Source organism: Nicotiana tabacum, chromosome 17 (assembly GCF_000715075.1).
Source record: "Nicotiana tabacum cultivar K326 chromosome 17, ASM71507v2, whole genome shotgun sequence".
NCBI lineage: Eukaryota > Viridiplantae > Streptophyta > Magnoliopsida > Solanales > Solanaceae > Nicotiana > Nicotiana tabacum.
The window spans coordinates 13,098,152-13,121,633 of NC_134096.1; positions in this window are offsets into that span (position 1 = coordinate 13,098,152).

Genomic DNA, 23,482 nt, shown 5'->3' on the forward strand with positions numbered 1-23,482 from the left:
AAATACTAAATGCTTCACCTCGAGCAATTCGTACAAATTCCTCCAATCAATCTATAATTACATAATATCGATCTCATGTTAATTTTTCTGTTTAGGCTAATTCATAGCTAATTTTGAATACCCAATCATCCGGGTTCATGTTTGAGTCTTAATTTGTGAATTTATATTCTCATAGAACTAGTTCAAAATCTATAAATTTCAAACTATTTAGTATACTTTATTCCTCCAAAATTAGACCTATGAGTAATTAAGCCAAACCTTTATAGCCTTACTGTCCATAGTAATTATTTATTTATTTATTAACCAAAAAAAAACTGATATTGAATTCTTTTGTACTACATGAAATCACATGAGAACTTTATACTTTCAATTTCAACCCCCAATTCTTCTTAAAGTCTTTGTACAAAGCTTTCTTGTTCTTCTTCTCTTTTCTTCTTTTCTCTTTCTTTCCTTCTCTGCTTTTGTTTTCTTCGTTTCCTTAAGCAGATTGCTTCGTTCCCCTTTCCCCGGACCCTTTTCTGTTTTGCCGTCACTTTACAATAGGCTTTTGCCCATTTAATTGGCTAGGTGTTTTTTTTTAATTTTTAGTTTAAGTGATAATAAATGACAAAAATACCTCAACTTGAATGTGAAGTATTACACCACAACTCAAGTTTATGTGTATCTAAAGAAATATGACAACACAATGATTTAAAAGAGAAATTGTAGGCGGTGGTGTTAATATATGACTCCATGGCTATTACATATAGATATTTTGCTTATTCTTTTTAAACTCGATTAGCAAATTAAAAGTATCACAATAGAATCATTCACACCAGCACACATCATCAGTTATAAATAATAATAAAAATTCAATGCAAAAATATAGAAAAAGTAGACTAACAGGCAAAATTACCACCAAGTCAATTTGTTTAGTTACCAATGTTGTCAAATCTTGGATGAAGTGAGTTTTTGAAGCTTTTGTTCATTAATTCAATTTGCGGATAGTAAATGGAGCTATTTTCAAATCTAAACATCCTCACCAAAAATTTATGTTTAGTCTTTATATAATGGATATAGAAGTTTAATACGAGCAGCTATATCTCCAAAGCAAGGACATGTCTTTTCGGTATAGGTGGTTGTTGTAAGATGATAAGAAGTATATATAACATCTATCTGCTATGAGGAGGTGTCCCACACATGAAGGTGGGATGGTTTGATGAATTAACAATCACGGGATCGATTGTTGCTAGGATCTCTGTTGATGCAGCCCCAGTGCTTTAGAGAAATCTTTGATAAGTGTATACGGTCGAAATCGGGTATTCGTTGGCAGGGGAGTTGCCTCGAGGGTAACCTCATAATAGATCGGGCTCGAGCTCGAGCTCGAAGATAAAACATCACACCTGGAGATCGAAGTGTTCATTGAGATCGAGACCAACAATAATCGAGATCGAGCATGACTAACTTCGAGTAATGCGTAATAACGGAATGACGAGATATCAGTAACTGGTCGAAAGTTAGAGCGAAAATCCCGGAACAGATCAAATCAAAGCGATTATTAGCGCCAATCATGAGATCTACTTTCGTTATTAGAGTTGTACCTTATTTAGGATTCCTCTATTATATAAAGAGGGATCCCATTCACTTGTAGGCACCAACATTATTCACGGATAAGAATATACATATACGCTGTTTTATTTGTTCATCACTGTTCATCGTTGTTTGTTCTATCCTATATTGTTCTAATTAACTAACCTTGAGACTATCTCGAATCGAGGTAGAGGCATCGTTCACAGACCGGTTGATTTACTTTATTGTCCAAGTTATCTATTTAATTCGTTGTTTATCAATTGGTGCTGGTTTAAATCACATATCCTTAAAACCACAATATAAGTTTAATTGTTACTCAATTTTTAGGGTAAACAGTTTGGCGCCCACAGTGGGGCTAAGGATAATAGTGATTGTTCAGTACTGATTCTGGTAAAATACATTATTTTACACTTGTTCTTGTCAAGTATCTTTGCTTTTAGGTTAAAACATGTCAAACTCACAAAATGCATCCACACATGGTGACAATGGCCTCGGATTCCATGGTGAAAACGAAAATGAGATTGCTCCAGGAGTCGAGGTACCACAAGCTAATCTCTGGGAAACACCGGTTGCCAACCGGGTCGATGTCAGTTCGCACGTTGCTCTAAATGCGGACCTAGGCACATGTCTCGATGGGAGAATACGTAGAGAAGGCCGATCTAGTGACCAAGGAACACAAGGCAGATGAGACGAAAGAGTCAGTATCCAAGTGATATTCGAGATGCTTCAGGCTCAGCAAGTCGCTATTGCTCAGTTACAAAATCAACATAGAGCTCCGAATAGGGTCGAGACGGAAATTACTCGCCGTACCGAGCCAGTACCGGAAAGGTCGAATGGTAACGAATCGGGGACCGTTCCTACAGTAATGAAAATGCTCGAGGAGCTCACCAAAAGAATTGAATCAGGGGAGAAGAGAATCGAAGCCAACGATAAAAAAGTGGAGACATACAACTCTCGAGTTAACCAGATACCGTGGGGGCACCTCCAATCTTGAAAGGGATAGATTCGAAGAAGTTTGTACAAAAGCCGTTTCCTCCAAGTGCGGCTCCAAAGCCTATTCCAAAGAAGTTTCATATGCTAGACGTATACAAATATAATGGGACCACCGATCCCAACGAGCATGTTACTTCATATACATGCGCCATCAATGGTAACGATTTAGAAGATGATGAAATCGAATCTGTGCGGTTGAAAAAATTCGGAGAGACCCTTTAGAACGGAGCAATGATTTAGTATCACAACCTGCCACCGAATTTCATTGACTCATTTGACATGTTAGCGGATTCTTTCATAAAGGCACACGCCGGGGCCATAAAGGTCGCAACGAGAAAATCAGACCTTTTCAAGGAAGACAAAGGGATAATGAAATGCTGAGGGAGTTCGTGTCCCTATTTCAAATGGAACGCATGGAGTTGCCACCGGTCACAAATGATTGGGCCGTTCAAGCTTTTACCCAAGGGTTGAACGAGCGGAGTTCGATAGTATCACGTCAGTTGGAATAAAATTTGATCGAGTATCCAGCTGTAACTTGGGCAGATATGCACAATCGATATCAATCTAAGATCAGGGTCGAGGACGATCAATTAGGAGCCCCTTCCGGTTCAGTACATCCAAATAAGTCGGCAGTTAAAAACCAAAGGGACGTTGACAGGGAGCCAAGATCGAACAGAGATCGATATCAACCATATGCCGCAGATCGAATGAACAATGGTTCAGGACGCAATTCCGCCCGGAACGATCGAAGAAGTGACCGAGGATAGAATTCTCAGGGACTTATGAGCAAAAGTAGTTTTGACAATTATGCCGATCCCACAGAGGTACCTCGGTTATCGGAATATAACTTTAGCATCGATTAATCGGGCATTGTATTGGCAATCGGAAGGATCAAAGATACTAGGTGGCCCAGACCCATACAAACCGATCCTTCCCAAAAAACCCAAATTTGATGTGCAAGTATCATGGCACTCATGGTCACAAGACCAAAGATTTCAGGCAATTAAGGGAGGAGGTAGCCCGTCTATTCAATGAGGGCCACCTTCGAGAGTTCCTCAGCGATCGAGCCAAGAATCATTTCAGAGAAAGGGACGCCAATAGAAAAAATGAACAGGAGGAACCCCAACATGTCATTCATATGATCGTCGTTGGGGACGACATCCCACAGGGACCCATATTCAAACGCACTAAGGTATCAATCACTAGGAAAAAATGAACCCGAGATTATGTGCCCGAAGGCAATTTATCATTCAACGATGAAGAAGCAGAAGGCCTTTCTCAGCCTCACAATGATGCTCTGGTAATTTCTATCTTATTAAATAAAGTTCAAGTTAAGCCTGTTTTAGTGGATCCAGGTAACTCGGCGAATATCATCCGATTGAGGGCCGTGGAGCAGCTCGGCCTACAAAATCAAATCGTGCCCGCAGCTCGGGTCTTAAACGGATTCAATATGGCCAGTGAAACAATTAAAGGGGAGATTATTCTACTGGTGAATGTGGCTGGAACCATTCAAGATACCAAGTTCCATGTAATCGAGGGAGACATGAGGTACAATGCCCTACTCGGAAGGCCTTGGATCCACAATATGAGGGCAGTCCCTTCGGCTCTCCACCAAATGATGAAATTCCCGACATCAGCCGGTATAAATAGTATACGGGGAGAAGCATGCCGCAAAGGAAATATTTGCGGTCGATAAGGTAACGCCGATATAAAAACTATCAACCTCGGAAAGGTCGAGCATCAAAGGTAAACAGGAAGTCAAATAGCAATCACAACCACCAGACTCGACCGAATCGGGGAAGCAGGAGATAGAAGAAGAAGAGGAGGATTTTCTGACCCCTCGAACTTTTATTGTTTTCGAATATTCTGACGCCACCAAATCAACGGTCAAAGAGCTGGAACATGTAATATCGATCGAGTACCTGCCCGAGATAAAGGTATACCTGGGAACGGGATTAACCCCCGAACTTAGGAAAAAGCTTGTTCAATTTCTTATTGATAACATAGATTGTTTTGCTTGGTCCCATTTAGACATGACAGGGATCCCACCAGAGATAACGACACATCGGCTAAGCCTGGACCCTAGGTGTAAACCGGTGAAGCAAAAGAGAAGGCCCCAGTCCGAGGTAAAGCACGCATTCATAAAGGATGAGGTAACTAAACTCCTCAAAATAGGGTCCATTCGGGAAGTGAAATATCCCGAATAGTTAGCCAATATAGTTATAGTCCCTAAAAAAGCGCACAAACTTAGAATGTGTGTAGATTATAAGGATTTAAACAAGGCATGCCCCAAAGATTCTTTTTCACTGCCTAACATCGATTGCATGATCGATGCCACGGCCGGCCACGAGATCCTTACTTTTCTCGATGCCTATTCTGGGTACAATCAAATCCAAATAAACCCAAAGGACCAAGAAAAGACTTCATTTATCACCAAGTATGGAACATATTGTTATAATGTAATGCCCCTTGGGCTAAAAAATGTAGGAGCTACTTACTAACGCCTAGTAAATAAAATGTTCGAAGAACAAATAGGTAAATTAATGGAAGTTTATATTGATGAAATGCTAGTTAAGTCCCTGCGTGTAGAGGACCTTTGGCTCATTTGTAGGAAACGTTCGAGATTTTAAGGAAATACAACATGAAGCTCAACCCTGAGAAATGTTCTTTTGGGGTCGGTTCGGGCAAGTTCCTTGGCTTCATGGTATCGAATAGGGGGATCGAGATCAACCCCGATAAAATCAAGGCCATCGAAGACATCACCGTCGTGGACAGTGTACAAGCCGCGCAGAGGCTAACTGGACGGATAGTTGCCTTAGGCCGATTCATTTCGACGTCGTCAGATCGAAGCCACAGATTTTTCTCTCTGCTCAAAGAGAAGAACGATTTCGCCTGGATCCCGGAATGCCAACAGGCATTAGAGGAATTGAAGCGATACCTATCGAGCCCACCACTGCTTCACACTCCAAAGGCAGATGAGAAACTTTACTGGTACTTGGCAGTATCAGAAATCACGGTAAGTGGTGTCCTAGTTCAAGAAGGGCAAGGTACGCAATTTCCCATTTATTATGTAAGTTGAACCTTTGGAGAAGCAGAAACTAGATATCCACATTTGGAGAAATTGGCACTTGCACTGATAAGCGCCTCTAGAAAGTTAAGACCATACTTTCAATGTCACCCTATATGCGTTTTAACCACTTACCCACTTCATAATATTTTGCACAAGCCCAAACTATCGGGCCGATTGGCCAAATGGGCCGTCAAACTCAGTGGGTACGATATCGAATATCAACCCCGAACGACCATTAAGTCTCATATTTTAGCGGACTTCGTGGCCGATTTCACGCCAACCCTCATACCCGAGGTCGAAAAGGAACTCTTGTTAAAATCGGGTACATCATCAGGGGTATGGACCCTTTTCACAGATGGTGCTTTGAATGTGAAGGGGTCCGGGCTAGGCATCGTTTTGAAGCCGCCCACGGGTAGCACTATTAGGCAATCTATCAAAACTTCTAGGTTGACTAACAATGAGGCCGAGTATGAGGCCATGATTATAGGTCTTGAGCTAGCTAAAAGCTTGGGAGCAGAAGTCATTGAAGCCAAGTGTGACTCTTTACTGGTACTGAACCAAGTAAGCAAAACATTCGAAGTTCGAGAGGATAGAATGCAAAGGTATTTGGACAAGCTGCAGGTAACCTTGAACCGTTTCAAGGAATGGACTTTACAGCATGTACCTCGAGAACAAAACAGTGAGGCCGATGCACTTGCAAGTTTAGGGTCATCGGTCGAGGAAGATGAGATTAGCTCGGGGACTGTCATTCAACTCTCGAGATCTGTGATCGAGGAAGGTCATGCCGAGATAAACTCTACAAGCTTAACCTAGGATTGGAGGAATAAATATATTGAATACTTGAAGAACGGAAAGCTCCCATTAGACCCTAAAGAGTCAAGGGCTCTACGAATCAAAGCTGCTCGATTCATATTGGCTGAAGATGAAACATTATACAGAAGGACTTTCAATGGACCATTGGCAGTATGCTTAGGACCAGGAGACACCGATTATATTCTATGAGAAGTCCATGAAGACATATGTGGGAACCACTCCGGTGCCGAATCACTGATTCACAAAATCATTAGACCAGGATACTACTGGGATAGCATGGAAAAGGACACTAAGAAGTTTGTTTGAAAATGTGATAAATGTCAAAGGTTTGCACCAATGATCCATCAGCCCGGAGAACAACTTCATTCAGTCCTATCCCTATGGCCGTTCATGAAATGGGGAATGGATATCGTCGGCCTTCTGCCATCATCCCCAGGTAAAGATAAGTTCATTTTATTTATGACTAACTATTTCTCTAAATGGATTGAAGCACAAGCGATCGAGAAAGTGAGAGAGAAAGAGGTTATAGACTTCATTTGGGATCATATCATATGTCGATTTGGGATACCCGCCGAAATAGTGTGTGACAATGGAAAATAATTTATCGGCAGCAAAGTGACGAAATTTCTCGAAGACCACAAAATAAAAAGGATGTTATCAACACCATATCACCCTAGTGGGAACAGACAGGACGAATCGACGAACAAGACTATCATTCAAAACCTAAATAAAAGGTTGAACGACACTAAGGGGAAATAGAGAGAAATTCTACCCGAAGTTCTTTGGGCATATCGAACAACATCAAAGTCCAGTACGGGGGCAACCCCGTTCTCCTTAGTATACGGCTCCGAAGCCTTAATTCCAGTCGAAGTCGTGGAACCCAGTGTCGGGTTTCGACATACAACAGAAGAATCAAATCATGAGGCTATGAAAAACTAGCCTCAAATTGTTGGATGAAAAATGAGAAGCCGCACTCGTTCGAATGGCTGCACAAAAGCAACAAATTGAAAGATACTACAATAGGAGAACCAACCTTCGCCACTTCAGAGTCGGGGACTTAGTCCTGAGGAAAGTCACCATCAACACTCGAGATCCTAATGAAGGGAAGTTAGGCCCAAATTGGGAGGGACCCTACCAAGTCCTCGACATCATCAGAAAGGGATCTTATAAGCTCGGCACGATGGACATCGAACAACTACCAAATAATTAGAACATATCGCTCACTGCAGGTGTTCGATCAAAAACATCGATACCTCAGGTTTTAAAGCACGCGTTGCACTCTTTTTCCCTTAGATCGGTTTTTGTCCCAAGTGGGTTTTTCCGGTGAGGTTTTTAACGAGGCAACACTTATGTGCTACCTGAGGACAATTCAACAGTATCCAAGGCTTTTTTACAATCAACCTCAAATACTAGGGGGCATCACCATCGGATGTTACACTGTTGAGGAAATTACTTCGTGTCAAAGGGTCTCAATAGAGAAACTTTGTAATGGGCCAAACGGTCGAATGAACCATGTCCGTATAGAATCGTCGAGCCCCGATGGCAAAACATGTACGCATGTATAAGTTATACAAAGAAGCATTCTTTCTATATCAAACATCTTGTGTCTCAAAAAATATTTTCTACTATACAAGCTCCATACTTATGATTTTGTGAGAAATGGCTCAAGGGCCAAGTGCAAATATACCTCATACACTCGAGGACTGCCATCGATGATCGACATATTCGAGTAATCTAAACTAGACCTCAAAGAGGCACCCCTCGATCTATAGGCCGGGGACATAACTCTCGGGGACTAACACTTCGAAAAGTTCGAAGTGTTATTAGGAAATAAGCGCAAGAGGCATACTCAAAAGCTACGGCCAAATTAAGGCGGCTTGGAGACGTCCGAATCCCGCAATAAAAAATAAGCCTTCGAATTCTTTGAAAAACCGGTTAAAAAAGGCTACCCTCGGCAAAAGGGCTTTGATGAAATCAGCCCTCGAAAAACCTTAAGAGGTATCAAATTATCTTAACACAAACATGCTAAGGCACAAAAAGCAAAGAGGTTTCAATCGACATCGAAACCTCAAAAAACCCAATGGGTAAGGAATACGTGTTAAGTCATAAATAAATTATTACTAAGTCTTCTAAGCCGAAAAAGGGAAAAAGTAGCCATCTTTTAGAGGCCATATCGGCCCAATCTAAAGAGCCTAAGGGCCAATATACTTAGAGTTCGAGATTTTATTCTCACTCAATTCGGACCTAAGGGTTCCACTATTCCGAGCTCAAATAAAATTTACTTGAATATAGCTTGAAGATTCATCATTATTTGATATAAAACCTTAAGGGGTTTGTTCTACTCTGAGTTCGAGCTGTGTCTGACTCGATTATATAGGCTACAACAACCCAATTGTAACAAAATTTTCACAAGACAAAGGCAAAACAGAATTTATCATAAATCAGAAATCGGAGACAAAACGGAAATAAAAGGAATCTTTCATATATGCAAAGTAATTACAAAGACCACACAGGGCCTTACACAAAAAACAAAAGGAAAAAAAATCATAAGTGCCTAGTCTTCCTCGGGAGCTACATCTTCGGGAGCTTCATCTTTAACTCCTCCGCTCTCGGATCCACTCACAGAGTCTTCATCATCGAAAAGAAAAGCTTCAGCCTCATCCTCCAAAACTTTCGCGCTCTCGATATCAGCCGTGAGGTCGAAGCCATGAGCATGTACCTCCTCAAGAGTCTCTCTTCGAGACTGGAGCCTAGCATGCTCGGTAACACGGGACAATCTAACCTCAGCAGCGTCAGAAATTTCCTTTGCCCGAGTGTTAGCAGCTTCAGCGTCGGCTCGATAGGAGGCCACGAGCGCCTCTGCCTCGGATGTGGCCCTTGCAAGCTCAGCGGCCAACCGAGTCTCAAGCTCTTCAACCTTCTAGGCTCGAGCCAAGTTATCCACCTTCACACTTTAGAGTTGACCTCTACCGAAGATACTTTGGCCCGAACCGCATCTTTCTCCGAGGCGAGATGGTCCATGCTCTGCTTCCACCCCAAAGTCTCTGCCTCTTTCATCTTGGCCTCCTTACGAAGCTGCTCAACCAATTCGGCCTTCTGTTGAACCTACAGGATCAAAGTGTTAGTTGCCAATATCAAGTTAATTCATAACAAGCTCCCAAAAATTTACATTGCTCGTTCAACAATCTCGGTCTGATCTCGATGAGTTCTTGTTAGCTCAGCTCGAATGCTCATGATCTCCTCTTCTTTTCGCACATAGAGGAGTTTGAGGCCGTTTCTGTCCTCCGTAAACTTTTTGAGATCAGCCTCACATCGGGCCAGCTCAGCTCGGTACTTGGAAGACGCTTCTCGATGGAGCGCTGTAGCCTGTACGGAAAGAAAGGAAATCAGACTTAGAGAAATAAGAACAAACCCAAGCATGGTAGCATGGGCTAAAACTCACTTAGTTCAGAAGTCGCTGAGCCTTATCACAAATGAGTGATGCGTCAAGGTCTGAAACATCATCGACCCCTGCGAAACAACCACAAAATATATCATCCCCTTCGGGGGCCGTCCCCACATCGGGGGTTCCCATAGACCGGGCATCCCGAAACTGCCCCTCAGAGAACGTGTGGCCGGTCGGTGAATCGTCAATATAAATTTCCCGGGCAAGTCACTTGGAGCATTCTATTCTCTTTGAAGGGCCTCAGAACTAGACCCTTCGAGCATACCCGCCGGTTTCTCATCATGGCAGGAGGCATCATCAACACCTGATGATTCGGGGACTCTGCTCGGACCTTCCCCCGAGATCACCTCGGTCTGCGGCTAAACCCCCTCGACCGTCACCGGCTCAGCAGGTTTCGAAGCTTCGATTCTTTCCCTCTTTTGAGCCACCAGCAATCAGTCGGTATCTTCTCCCTCCTCGTCTTCATCTCGTAGCGTTTGGAATACATCGGCAGGCAGAATGGCGAGATCAGTCTTCGACTTTCGAGTTCTGCTTTTCTTGGGCCTTGGGGTATCTGGTGGCGAGGCCTTTCTCCTTTTCTTATCTTTGGTCAACTTCAGGACCTCCTCTTCCCCAAGGGGAGGCGGCCTCATAATGAAATTATCTCCAAGACCTGTATGAGAAGAAATTATGTTAAAAGGAAGTATTTCACAGGAAAGCATCAAACACAGACATGGGAACTTACCATGATTTTTGGCCTCCCATCAACCCTTGGCCAAATCACACCACGAGCGCTCAGTAGACGAAAAGGTTGAAACCAGTTGTCGAATCCTACTTGCAAGGTCCGGGACTGCACCAGGAAACCAGGGGGAAGCTCCACCATAAAGAAGAATATAGATGAGAAGAGGTAAAGGAAACATAACAAGTAATCAAACGTTATCAGTGAAGTTCTTCTTACACTCCATGTTCCATTCTTTGGGGAATGGAATTTTCTCGGCGGGGATTAAATCGGAGGTCCTGACTCGGACAAACCAACACATCCATCCTCGGTCCTTGTCCTCGTCTATGCTAGAGAATAACACCTTCGTGGCCTGGCGCTGAAGCCTTATCAGTCCACCCGATAAAGACGGGGGCCGTATAGCCTAATGAGATGATCGAGGGTGAAAGACATCCCCTTGATCTTGATCGAGAAGAATCCAAGCAAAATGACAATGCGCCAAAAAAGAGGGGTAGATCTGGCCTAGGGTTACCCGATATTGGCGGCAGAAGTCGATTATGACGGGATCGACGGAACCCAGTGTGAAAGGGTAAGTATATACGCTTAAGAACACTTTCACATGAGTGGTGATGTCCTCTTCGGGGGTAGGAATCACCACCTCTTTATTCTCCAGTGGCAGTCCTTTTTCACCCCGCTCGAGATCGCCTTCGGATACCGAACAGATGTATCTAGACATGGGCATGCATCGGCCAGGAACCGAAGAGGGTTTTTCGACTTTAAAGTCGGAAGTAAGTTCACATGGCTCGGGGATGCACTCTTCGATACGTGGCTCCACCGGTGTTTTGTCACCGGCTGGCCACGATAAGGAGGCCTTTTATTCTTGAGGAACGGTCTTTGATGTTTTTTCTATTTCTATATGAGGTTTTAGGAAGGAAAAGGCGAAATTTTCATTTTAATAAGAGATTGGCAAACGGAAACCGACAAAGTTGATGGACTTAAAGAGAATAGAAGAGCTTTTGAAGATTAGAAGAAGTTTGGAAGTAAAGTTTGAAAAGATTATGAAGGTGGTATAATAGCCACTTTGACGGTTTGAAAGCACTGGTGGCCGACCATCAACTGGCGTTTATTAATGACCTTGGGAACTACGCAGATACGACGCTTCAATCGCTTACGTCACGATGTTGACCTCATAATTGATCGAGGTATTAAATCGAGGTCTCAAATTCATTTCTTCTCGTTAAACTCCAAAAAATGAGGGGACTATCTGTATACGATCGAAATCGGACATACCCGATTTTGTTGGTAGTGGAGTTGCCTCGAGGGTAACCTCATAATAGATCGGGCTCAAGCTCGAAGATAGAACATCACACCTAGAGATCAAAGTTTTCATTGAGATCGAGGCCAGCAATAATCAAGATCGAGCATGACTGACTTCGAGTAAGGCGTAATAACGGAATGGCGAGATATCAGTAACCGGTCGAAAGTCACGGCGAAAATCCCGGAACAGATCAAATCAAAGCGGTTATTAGCGCCAATCATGGGATCTACTTCCGTTATTAGAGTTGTCCCTTATTTAGGATTCCTCTATTATATAAAGAGGGATTCCCATTCACTTGTAGGCATCAACATTATTCACGGATAAGAATATACATATACGTTGTTTTCTTTGTTCATCACTGTTCATCATTGTTTATTCTATCCTATATTGTTCGTATTAACTAACCTCGGGACTATCTCGAATCGATGTCGAGACATCATTTGTAGACTGGTTTGATTTATTTTATTGTCCAAGTTATCTATTTAATTCGTTGTTTATCAATTGGTGCTGGTTTAAATCAGATATCCTTAAAACCATAATATAAGTTTAATTATTACTCAATTTTTAGGGTAAACAATAAAGCGCTGGTAAAAACCCTCATGGCCTAAGAAACTCCGCACACCCTTCACCGAAGTTGGGGTGGAAGCTTAGAAATTACCTCAATCTTTGCCTTGTCAACTTCAATTTCATTTCTTGAGATTTTATAGCCAATGACAATACCTTTCTCGACCATGAAATGGTATTTATCCTAATTGAGGACCAAGTTGGTTTCTTCACATCTAGCCAAAACTTTGTCCAAATTTGCAAAATAATTATCAAAAGAATCCTTAGCCACCGAGAAGTCATCTATGAAAACTTCAGGGTTGTCATCCATCATGTCCGTGAAAATAGCCATCATACACCGTTAAAAAGTCGCCAGTGCATTGCACAAACCAAATGGCATCCTTTTGAAAGCAAAAATATCATAGGGACATGTAAATGTTGTTCTCTCTTGATCTTCCAGAGCAATGAGAATTTGGTTATAGCTCGAGTACCCATCAAGAAAACAATAGAAAACACGACCGGCCAATATATCGAGCATTTGATCTAAGAAAGGAAGTGAAAAGTTATCCTTCCTTGTTACTTTATTAAGCTTGCGATAATCCATACACACCCTCCAACCGGTCACCGTTCTCGTAGAAATAAATTCATTCTTATCATTAGTGACCACCGTCATGCCTCGTTTTTTATGACACATTGAACCAGAGAAGTCCATGAACTATCAGAGATAGGGTAGACAACCCCGACATCCAACCACTTGATAATCTCCTTCTTGAAATTTTCTTGCATAGCCTCATTGAGTCTTCTTTGATGTTCAATAGATGGTTTAGCACCATCCTCCAATTTGATCTTATGCATATAAAAGGCAGGGCTTATATCCCGAATATCCGCCAAGGTCCACTCAATAGCCTTCTTCCTCTTTTGTAACACCGCCAATGTGGAGTTAACCTGCACATTAGTCAAACAAGAGTAAAGAATATCCGGTAAAGTGAAACAAGGGCCAAGAAATTCATACCGAAGGTGTAGAGGAAATGGCTTCAACTCCAAGGTAGGTGGATCTTCAATAGAAGGCTTTGTAGGAAGAGTCTTCCTATTTTCAAGACCCAAAGACAATTTTTGGGGTGCATAGTTGTACGACCCTATTTCTTGCAAAGAGTTCACACATTTCATGAAACCATCCATCTCGTCATCATCAAAGTTAGGCAAGATGGCCTCCAGCATATCACCAACATTGATAGTAGCAGTTGTATCATCAACAATGACATCAGTTACCAAATTTACAAAAGAACACACCTCATTGCTATTTGGTTGCTGCATAGACTTACACACATGGAATACCACTTTTTCATCACCAACCCAGAAAGTGAGCTATTCGGCTTCAACATCACAAAGATCCTTACCCGTAGAAAGAAAAGGTCTCCCAAGAATAATTGGCACTTCATAATCAACTTCACAATCTAGAATGATAAAATCTGCCGGATGAATGAATTTATCAACCCAGACCAGCATATCTTCAATCATACCTAATGGACTTTTCATGGTATGATCGGCCGTTTGCAATCTCATAGAAGTGGGTCTTGGTTACCTAATCCCCAAGTCTTGAAAAATGAATAGGGCATCAAATTTATTCTTGCCCCACGATCACAAAGAGTTTTAGCAAACTCAGCACTTGTAATTGTACAAGGAATCGTGAAAGTATCGGTATCCTCCAACTTAGGAGCCATTGAATGAAAAATCGCACTCACTTGATGAGTGAGTTTGATAGTCTCAAAATTCATCGACCGCTTCTTTGTCATAAGAACTTTCATAAACTTTGCATAACTGGGCATTTGTTCTAAAGTTTCGACCAATGGCACATTGATTGAAAGACTCTTCATCATCTGAATGAGCTTCTTGAATTGATTCTCACCATTTTTCTTGGAAAGTATTTAAGGGTATGGAGGTGGATGCTTAGGCAATGGCGCCTTTGCCTTTTGCACTACCGGTTCCGGTGTGCCAATGATGTGTTCCCTAGACGTGTTCACTTCCTCTTGAGTCTCTTCCACAATATCAATCTGAACTTCCTCATTTGGTTGAACAACATTGTTTGGGATCTCTTATTTTTGCATTACTTGGTCATCATCAACAAGTTACCTCAACTTGAGGTGCGTGCATTCCCGCCTCTTTCACTTATTGTGATAACTGCCATAACATGCCCCGTATTGTTACCACCCTTTGGGTTTACCACTGTGTCACTTGGTAGTGCACCCTTAGGATGAGAATTTAGTGCTTGAGAGATTTTTCCCATTTGAACTTTTAGGTTGCGGATTGATGTATTGTGTGAGGCAAGTTGGGAGTACGAATCAACATTCTTTTCCATCATTTGCTTGAACATACTTTCAATACATCCCATATCATTGTTTGAAGTTCTTGAACCATGGGGAGGATAAGGAGGTGGGTTGTTCGGTTGTTGATATATTATGGGCCTTTAAAAATCCGACCCCCGGTTGCCTTGATTGTTACCCAACTACCTTGGTTGTTGCCTCCCCAGTTTCCTTGGTTGTTTCCACTCAAATTTCCTTGATTGTTATTGTTATGCCAATATCCTTGATTATTAGAATTCCAATTTCCATGGTTGTTTTGTGGTCGCCATTGTTGTTGGTTTGGGCCTTGAAAGTTGTTTCTTTGCCTTTGAAAATTGTTCACATATTGCACTTCCTCCTCTTTCTCATTATAAGAATCATCTTGAACAAAACCGCTATCATCTTGCACATAGTTCTCCACTCGAGTTTGCACTTGTGGACCCTTAGTCCTCCTCTTGTTCACCAAAACATTCAGTCCCTCCATAACATGAACTTTCTTAGGGGCTTGCACTTGATTTAGTTGAGCCTTTGCTAGTTGAGTTAGGGTAGTGGTCAATTCGGCAATGGTTTGCACATGGTCTTGCAATTCTTTGTGGAGGTGGATCATGTTCGGATCACCTTATGAAAAATTGGCCCGAGATTGCCAAGTCGACGACATTTCCATCATATCATCTAAGATTTCACATACCTCCGCATAAGACGTAGTCATAAATTTCCCACTGGCTAGTTGATTCACTACACATTGGTTGGTTGTGTTAATCTCACAATAAAAGGTTTGTTGTATCATGTTTTCCGTCATATCGTTGTTGAGACATTCCTTAACCATTGTTCTATAGCGCTCCTATATTTTGTGTAGATGTTCATTCGGCTCTTGTTTGAATGCCAAGATATCATCTCGAAGTGTAGCCATATACCCGAGAGAGAAAATCTTAGCAATGAACTTGGCCGCCAACTCATCCCAAGTGTGAATTGAATGGTTCGCCAATTGTTCCAACCAATCTATAGCTTTCCCCTGTAGATAGAAGGGACAAACAATTAGCCTCAATGTATCATCGGAAATATTAGTTTGCTTGCTCTCCTAACATGTATACATAAAGCCTTTCAAATATTTGTAAGCATTTTGAGTTGGAGCATCGGTAAAGAAATCTCGTTGCTAAAGCAAAGTGAGCATCACATTGGTGATTTGAAAGTTGCCCGCCTAAATACGGGGATGTACTATTACACTAGCATAGCCCTCGTTGGGCAATATTCGGTGTTGAGCTGCTTGTGATAGATGTGGTGGAGGTGGAACAAGAACATTGTCTTGTGGTCCCCGACCTCTTCGTTGTGGCACTTGAGGTACCTTATCTACTTGTTCCTCCTCGCCGTCCAATTCCCCCAAAGTCAAATTTCTGAGCTCATTGTTTGCCATGTTTATACCTATAATTTTCTTAAACAAATTAGTAACACGGAAGGGAAATAATATATTCTAAAAACACACTTAAATATATAGCTAACACCGTCTAAACTCTCCGGCAACGGTGCCAAAAATTGATCCACTTCCAATCCACACTCAACAATAAGTGAAAGAGGTCGTTGGAAGAATAGTACCCAACTATGAGTCGGGGTCGATTTTCTCAGGGAGCTAACAATGGCTGTTAGAGTGTATACTTGATGCATGAAGATGAAACAACTTAATTACACTTCCAATCACGTTGGTTTTGCAAATTACTCCTATAAACTACACTATCAATGCTCAATTAGAGAAACTAGGAATTGACTAAATGTTTTTGGTTATTTTCAAATAGGTAAAAAGCCTTGGGATGTAATATTCGCCTAGGTGTTCGCCTAATGGATTAATTACGTTAACACTTGTTTTATTGATTGAGGTGTATTATAGCTCTCAACTCAAAGTTACCCACTCAATACCTCTCGGTCATAGAGTTATTTTACCCAAGGTACTAATTAGTTGATATGAGCTCAAGTCAGGTTTTTTCTATCTCTAGTTCAAACCCTTTAATTAGGCTAGTCAAATCCTTAACTAGCCCAATTTAGCCAAGTTTTCCTAGACTAGGTCCCTCCTTTTCAAGTAAAGACCAATTCTAAATAACAAACACCGAATCATAAACAAGCATTAATTAAATACCTATTAGGTTTACACAGTAGGGTTGTGTCACAACCCTAGTAAATATCTAGCTACACATAGTAGAAAATGAAGAAAACAAAGAAGAAATGCTAATTAAACTCATAATATAAAATTAAAATGATAAACTATGATTGTTTTTGTCCCAAAATGATCACAAATTACCCCAAAATAGTAAATTACAACGGCTACAGCTAAGAAAACTTCCAAACTTTACCTAAAAATGTGATTCCCGTCTATTTATAGTGCCCCAAAATTCGCTGACAAAAATGCTCCTCGGGAGGTTCTACGGCCGCATAATTCCATGTGTGGTCCGCACATTGCTTGAGTCTGTAGGGGAATGGATTCTGCAGCCGCATAATTTGATCTGCGACTGCAATTCAGCTTCTGCGGCCGCACAATTCATGTGCGGTCCGCACTTCAGGTAAGGCTTCAGTCTTGGTCATTTTGCACACTCTTTGAACTTTTTGAATTCTTGTCAGTGCGACCATGTTCTGCGGCCGCACATATTCTGTGCAGTCCCCACTTCTGCTTCAATTACTTCTGGGCTTCTACATCAGATCTGCGGTCGTAGAGAGAATTCTGCGGTCCACACTTGCTTCTGCGGCCGTAGAAATACTTCTGCGGATCGCACTTCTAGTCTGTTGCGCCCCTTCTTGCCTTGTGAGTCGGCACACTCCTTTTTGAGTCGGATTTCTTTATAAGAGCCCAAATGTCCAACATTCCTATAATTTGCACACTTTCATTAGTTTTGGGAACATAAATCAACAGTTTCGGACTAAAACAAAAGTAAAAAGGTACTAATAAGTGGTCAAAATCCACACTTATCATTTAACAGGTGCATTGAATAATATTTGCGTAGCTTTGTGTATCAGGATCCTCACAAGTGGCTTTCCTTTCTTTCATGGGCTAAATACTGGTACAACACTACCTCTATCATGCCTCCACTAGTATGACATCCTTCCAAGCTTTTGATAATAGGCTACCTCCATCCATTCCAAATTATAATGAAGGCCAATTCCATGTCAATGAAGTGGAGCAAAATTTAATGTCGTGGCTTGGGATGAACTTTTGCAGCAACTGATACTCAATCTTCATGTCGCAAATAATCGCATGAAATAATAAGCTGATTCTAAGAGGAGAGATATTGAGGTTTTGGTCAGTAATTTGGTATTTCTTAAGTTGCACCCCTACCGCTAGCATTATTTATTTAAAAGGGCTTACCCAAAGCTAGCTAGTCGATTCTATACATTTACAATAAGTTTTTTTTAACCCAAATTACTATTTAAACAAAACCTACTAAATTCGGTTGAACTCATATCTAAACTTTTACCTTTATGATGCTCCACGTTATTCCCTACGTATTTCTAGGAGCAATCCCAAGTATCTTTAATGAAGGCCATGAAATCTACTTAGTGGTCATGTGGTTAAAAGCTCACTGCGTACTTGCATAGGAATAGGACAGATTAGTTGTTTAATCTTTTGTTTTCTTAAAAAGATTATGTAGTTGTTTATTTTCAGTTATTAGTTTATTCCTCCAAATAGAAAAAATAGGAGCAGTGATCACGCCCAATTATGCCTTCTAAAAGAGACTAAGCGCTCATTGCAAATATAATCTGGTTTACAAGAACGAAGTCGAATCTCACATGGAATTAACATACTAATTACAACCACTAATTTCGTACGAATTCAAGTAATCAACCTTCAAAAATATTAAATAATGATTTGAATGTTTACTAATTAAGAGCAAAGTAATTAAAATGATGTAAAATTTATAACTAACACAGTAAATGTTGTATACAAGATTGGAAAAGTCTAGGGTTATGATTTTCTAAATTGTCGGAATCTTTCCCGTTACATTTCCTATAATTTTTCCCAAGTATTCTCTACCGATCGTGAGTACTTTGAGTGTTGTAATTCTCTTCTGAGCAACTACCACAAGTTACTAGATGTATTCTTCCGAAATATGTTAGCTGGCACTAATTCACCGCCCACTGCGAACTCACCAAGGTTTCATTATTCCTAGTCCCACCTTTAAATCCTCTGTATTGATCTCTCATATACGTTAGGAGTGATATTGTTCAACAACTAACTAAATGTATACCCTTTTTCAAGCAATGCTCACTAAATAGGAACAGTTAATGGAGAGCTATTCAACCAACAACAAAGAAAAAATAGTTGAAGAAGTAGAGAAAAATCAATGGAAAACTTATATTAAATGCAGTGTAAAATCATCCTCAAATAGGCTCAATCAAATCCAAGATGAGAAAGCTCAGCTACTCATAATTGTATAAACAATTTTAATAATGCTCAAAAGCACTAAACTATAGATGAAAGAGGAACGGAGGGAAAAATTCTTCTGATTCCTCGCTCCCAAGTATTATGTAGTCTTTTTTCTTCTCCAATAATGTCCAACCCTTTCTCAACTCATTTAAGGAGTATTTATATGTTAGGGTCTATGTCCTTGAGTCCAAATTCGGGTCGAAGTATTTTTAATTTGCGAACAGATGGGCACCGGGCGCCTGACCTCGCGGTGCCAGGCTTGTAGCTCACCTGGAACCTCGTGAGGTCAGGCTCAACGTGAGGAGGAGCGCGCCTTAGAGCTGGCGACGCCTGTTCTAGTGCCAGGCTTGAGTACTCCGTGATTTTGTGCTTTTTTCATGTATTTTCATCCTCTTTTCGTGCAACCTTCACTTGTCTTTGTCTTCCGATGATTTTACACATAAAATAACATAATTTAGCTAAAATGTCGTACAATTAATCATTAATTAGCAAAATATAAGGCGAGTAATATACTAAAAATATAGAATTATGTCCAAACACCACAATCCCACACTTAAACATTGCTCGTACTCGAGTCAACCCCCAATTCACACCAACCTTGAGTACTTTATTTTTTTAAGCATATCTGAAGCACACTACATCTATGACTATGGTTGATAGCAATAACTAAACTTTAGCATATGCCTTTAACACATACTTCCCTTTTACTTTATGCCATACTTCAAAAATTTATTCAACACCAAGACAGCATGCTCACAACAATCCTAGCCTCAAAAATTGACTCAATTTCACAATGCACTCATGGCTTGAAAACTTACATCATAGAGAAATATAATAATGTCACCTATCCCTCGCGAAATCATGTGCCCTCACAATAAGAACAAAAGAGTAAGTTGAATCCACATAATCGAATTAGATACTCAAATATCTTTTAAGGACTCACATATACCAAAAACATTTCTCACTCTAAAAAAAAAAGTCACATGCATGCACAAAGTACCATAGACTTATCCATTATGTAAACCTCCACTAATGTAGGCTCGTTCGGTCTAAAATCAAGTAAGACTTTTTTATGGTGGTAACGTGGGCTAAGGACGAATATGATATATCTTTAAAGTAGTGGCTCACCCTCCTAAGCACTTTAATACATCACATAATTAACTTTAAGTGCAAATTCTTTAATTCTAACGTTCTGTTTCGCAAACAAATCACCTCAAGAGTGTTCCCCCTTTTCCCCCTTTTAAGCACTACTTTCATTCTCACCTACTAGCAAAGACAAGATATCAATTTATTCATCTACATATGTTTTTCAATTTTTTTTCAACTGTTGTTTTAAAATGCTTGCTAGTAGTGTATTCCTTTACAGACAAGTGCACCTTTCCTCTTTCATTAGTTACACTCAAAATCCACCTAAGTTCCCTCCTTACTTCTTCTAATGCTCATTTTACAATTAAAGTGCTTTAAGAGGTACAAGGATAAAAAATAATGATAATTAAGAACAAAGGGATATAGACTTATAATGTGGTTGCCAAATAAAAGTTTATAGGCTCAAAAGGGTTAATTAGGAATAATTTTATTTGTCGTAAGCATTAAGCTCAAAAAGATAAAAAAAAAAAGCCTAAAATTATTTTTCAAACCGAGCAATACCTAGGATTTCGCTTCTATTCACATGCTGGGCAAGTTCTACACTCTAATGAAATGATATGGACTACACAAAAATCTCACCACATACAACACATAACTCACTAAGGACGGTTCCATTTTGACTCTCAAATAATTGCAAGTATTCACGGAGCCACGAATTATTAAGCATTAAGTACAAAGTGAACACAAGCTAAGAAAATGATACATAGGCGTTAATAGACATGCTATCTAATTCAACAAGGCATCATAAGGAATTTCAAACCATAGGAAAGGTAATGCACATGCTAGAGCCTAATTATGCTACTATCAAACAAGTCAAAAAGGCCCATAGAAATCCCATCTTTTCCATCCTTTTATTCCCACATCCTAATCTACTTTAAAAATAAAACTACTACTAGCCGATTTAAACTACACCCCATGAAAAAGAACCGAGAGATAAAGAAAAACTATGGGGGATGTCACGACCCAAAATCTACTATAGGTCGTGATGGTGCCTAACGTCGTCGTCAGGCAAGCCTACAGTGCTTAATCAACTTAGTTACTCATTTTATTATTTTTAAAATCATGAATCCCATTTAATAAGTAGAGTATGGTCTGGTACTCACAAAAAACCCGTGATTTTTATTTCCAACTTCCGTATAAAATATAAATTATAAGGTGAAATGATAATAATTACGTGAACTACAGTAATAAACATCCAGTAGGAACCCCCAAAATTCGGTATCACAAGTGTATGAGCATCTACTAAGGAGTACAATAATAATACAATATCTGTCTGGAATACAAGTTAGGCATGGGAATATAAATAACTCTGATGAAGACTCTGTATGCTGCGGATCGTAACATGAAATGCAGCTCACCGTAAAGTCCCCGCAACAGCCGCGCCTTAGCGCCCAAAAGACCACCAAACATATATAAATATATATACCTGCATAATAAGTGCAGCAAATATAGCATGAGTACGTAAATCAATGCATACCCAGTAAGTATCTAGTCTAATCCCGGAAAAAGAGTGACGAGGGGTCGACATCGACACTTACTAGTGGTCTAATGAATCAAATACAGTAGAAAGTAAACAAATTATACGGCAGGGTAATAAACAGTATAAACAAATATAGGTACGTTGTATGATCCTCCTCTGAACAGGAAACTCAAGCTCTCAATTATCAGTTACTCCTTAACCAGATTATATATGAAATGGACCTCACTAGATAGGTCGTCACAACTCAAATTAGGAAAACTCACGGATACACTAGTTTCTTGTCAAATATTACGCACGACCCGATCCCATAGGTGTATTTTATAGAAATGCCGAGGAGTACGACCCGATTCCATAATAATGTGTACGCTGCCGAGGGTCGAACGACACGAACCATAGATGCATCTATTATACTGTTGAGGCGAATGACCCGCTCCCATAAGAGTGTGGTACATAGTCATGCCGAGGCGAACGACTCGATCCCATTAGAATAAGAAGCTTTAATGGGTCCTAGACCCCACTCACGATTACACGGTTGAGTTATGAGATTTAAGGAAAACTTATTAATGAATACACACAACGCAGGAGAAATTTATAAGGGAAGCACAAATTATTCCGCGGATTATCAAGTAGCTCATCACATCTCTACAATAGCGAGTCTATCACCATATTCAAGTCTAGTCTCAAGTCGTAACGCGAAATAAAGGAATTAACGAGCAAAGATAACTCAAATAGTACAATTATAGCATGGCGTGAACCTAAGTCTACCCGAACCAAATAAGAAATTCTAGCATACGCACGGACACTCGTCACCTCATACGTGCGTGGCTCCCATAGCATGTAACACATAAGAATATAACACCTACGGGGTAAATTCCCTCTCACAGGGTTAGACAGGAGACTTACCTCGCTCCGCGATTCCATAACCGACTCCAACGCCTTTCTAGCACCTCAAAGCAAATGCACATCGATCCGAAACTAGTCAAACAATCATGAATACCAATAAAAATATACTCCAACATCATAATTAATTAACTTATAACACTTCCCAACTCCACTCGAAAAGTCAATAAAGTCAAACCTCAAGCCCATGTGCCCCGATTTTAAAATATTTTGAAGATACCCATTACCCATAACATTACGAACTCAAATATATAATTTATTCCTAGTTCCATGTCCAATTTCATGGTCAAAATCGAAAAATACCAAATTCTAGGTTTTCTTCAAAAATTCCACAATTTCTAAAATATTTCATGAATTTACATGCCTAAATTCGTATATTTAACTCATAACTTGTAGAAATCACTTACCTCATGATTGACGATGAAAATGGCGCTCTAAAATAGCTCCAAGGTCGGCTCCCATGGAAGAAATGAAATGAAAATGAGCCAAATCCCCGTTATTAAAAACATTCTGTGCAGGTCCTCCCCCTTCGCGATCGCGGAAATCCCCTCGCGATCGCAAAAGCAAACAACCAGCTGCCCAAAATTCCTCAATCGCGATCGCGAACATCCGCACGCGATCGCGAAGCTTTACCTCCCAAAAATATGCGTTCGCGAACCAAAAGCTGCATTCGCATATGGAAAACTCCCTGGTCCATCATTCCTTCTCCGCGATCGCGGTTCCCATGTTGCTATTGCATAGCACAAACCAACAACCCCCAAATT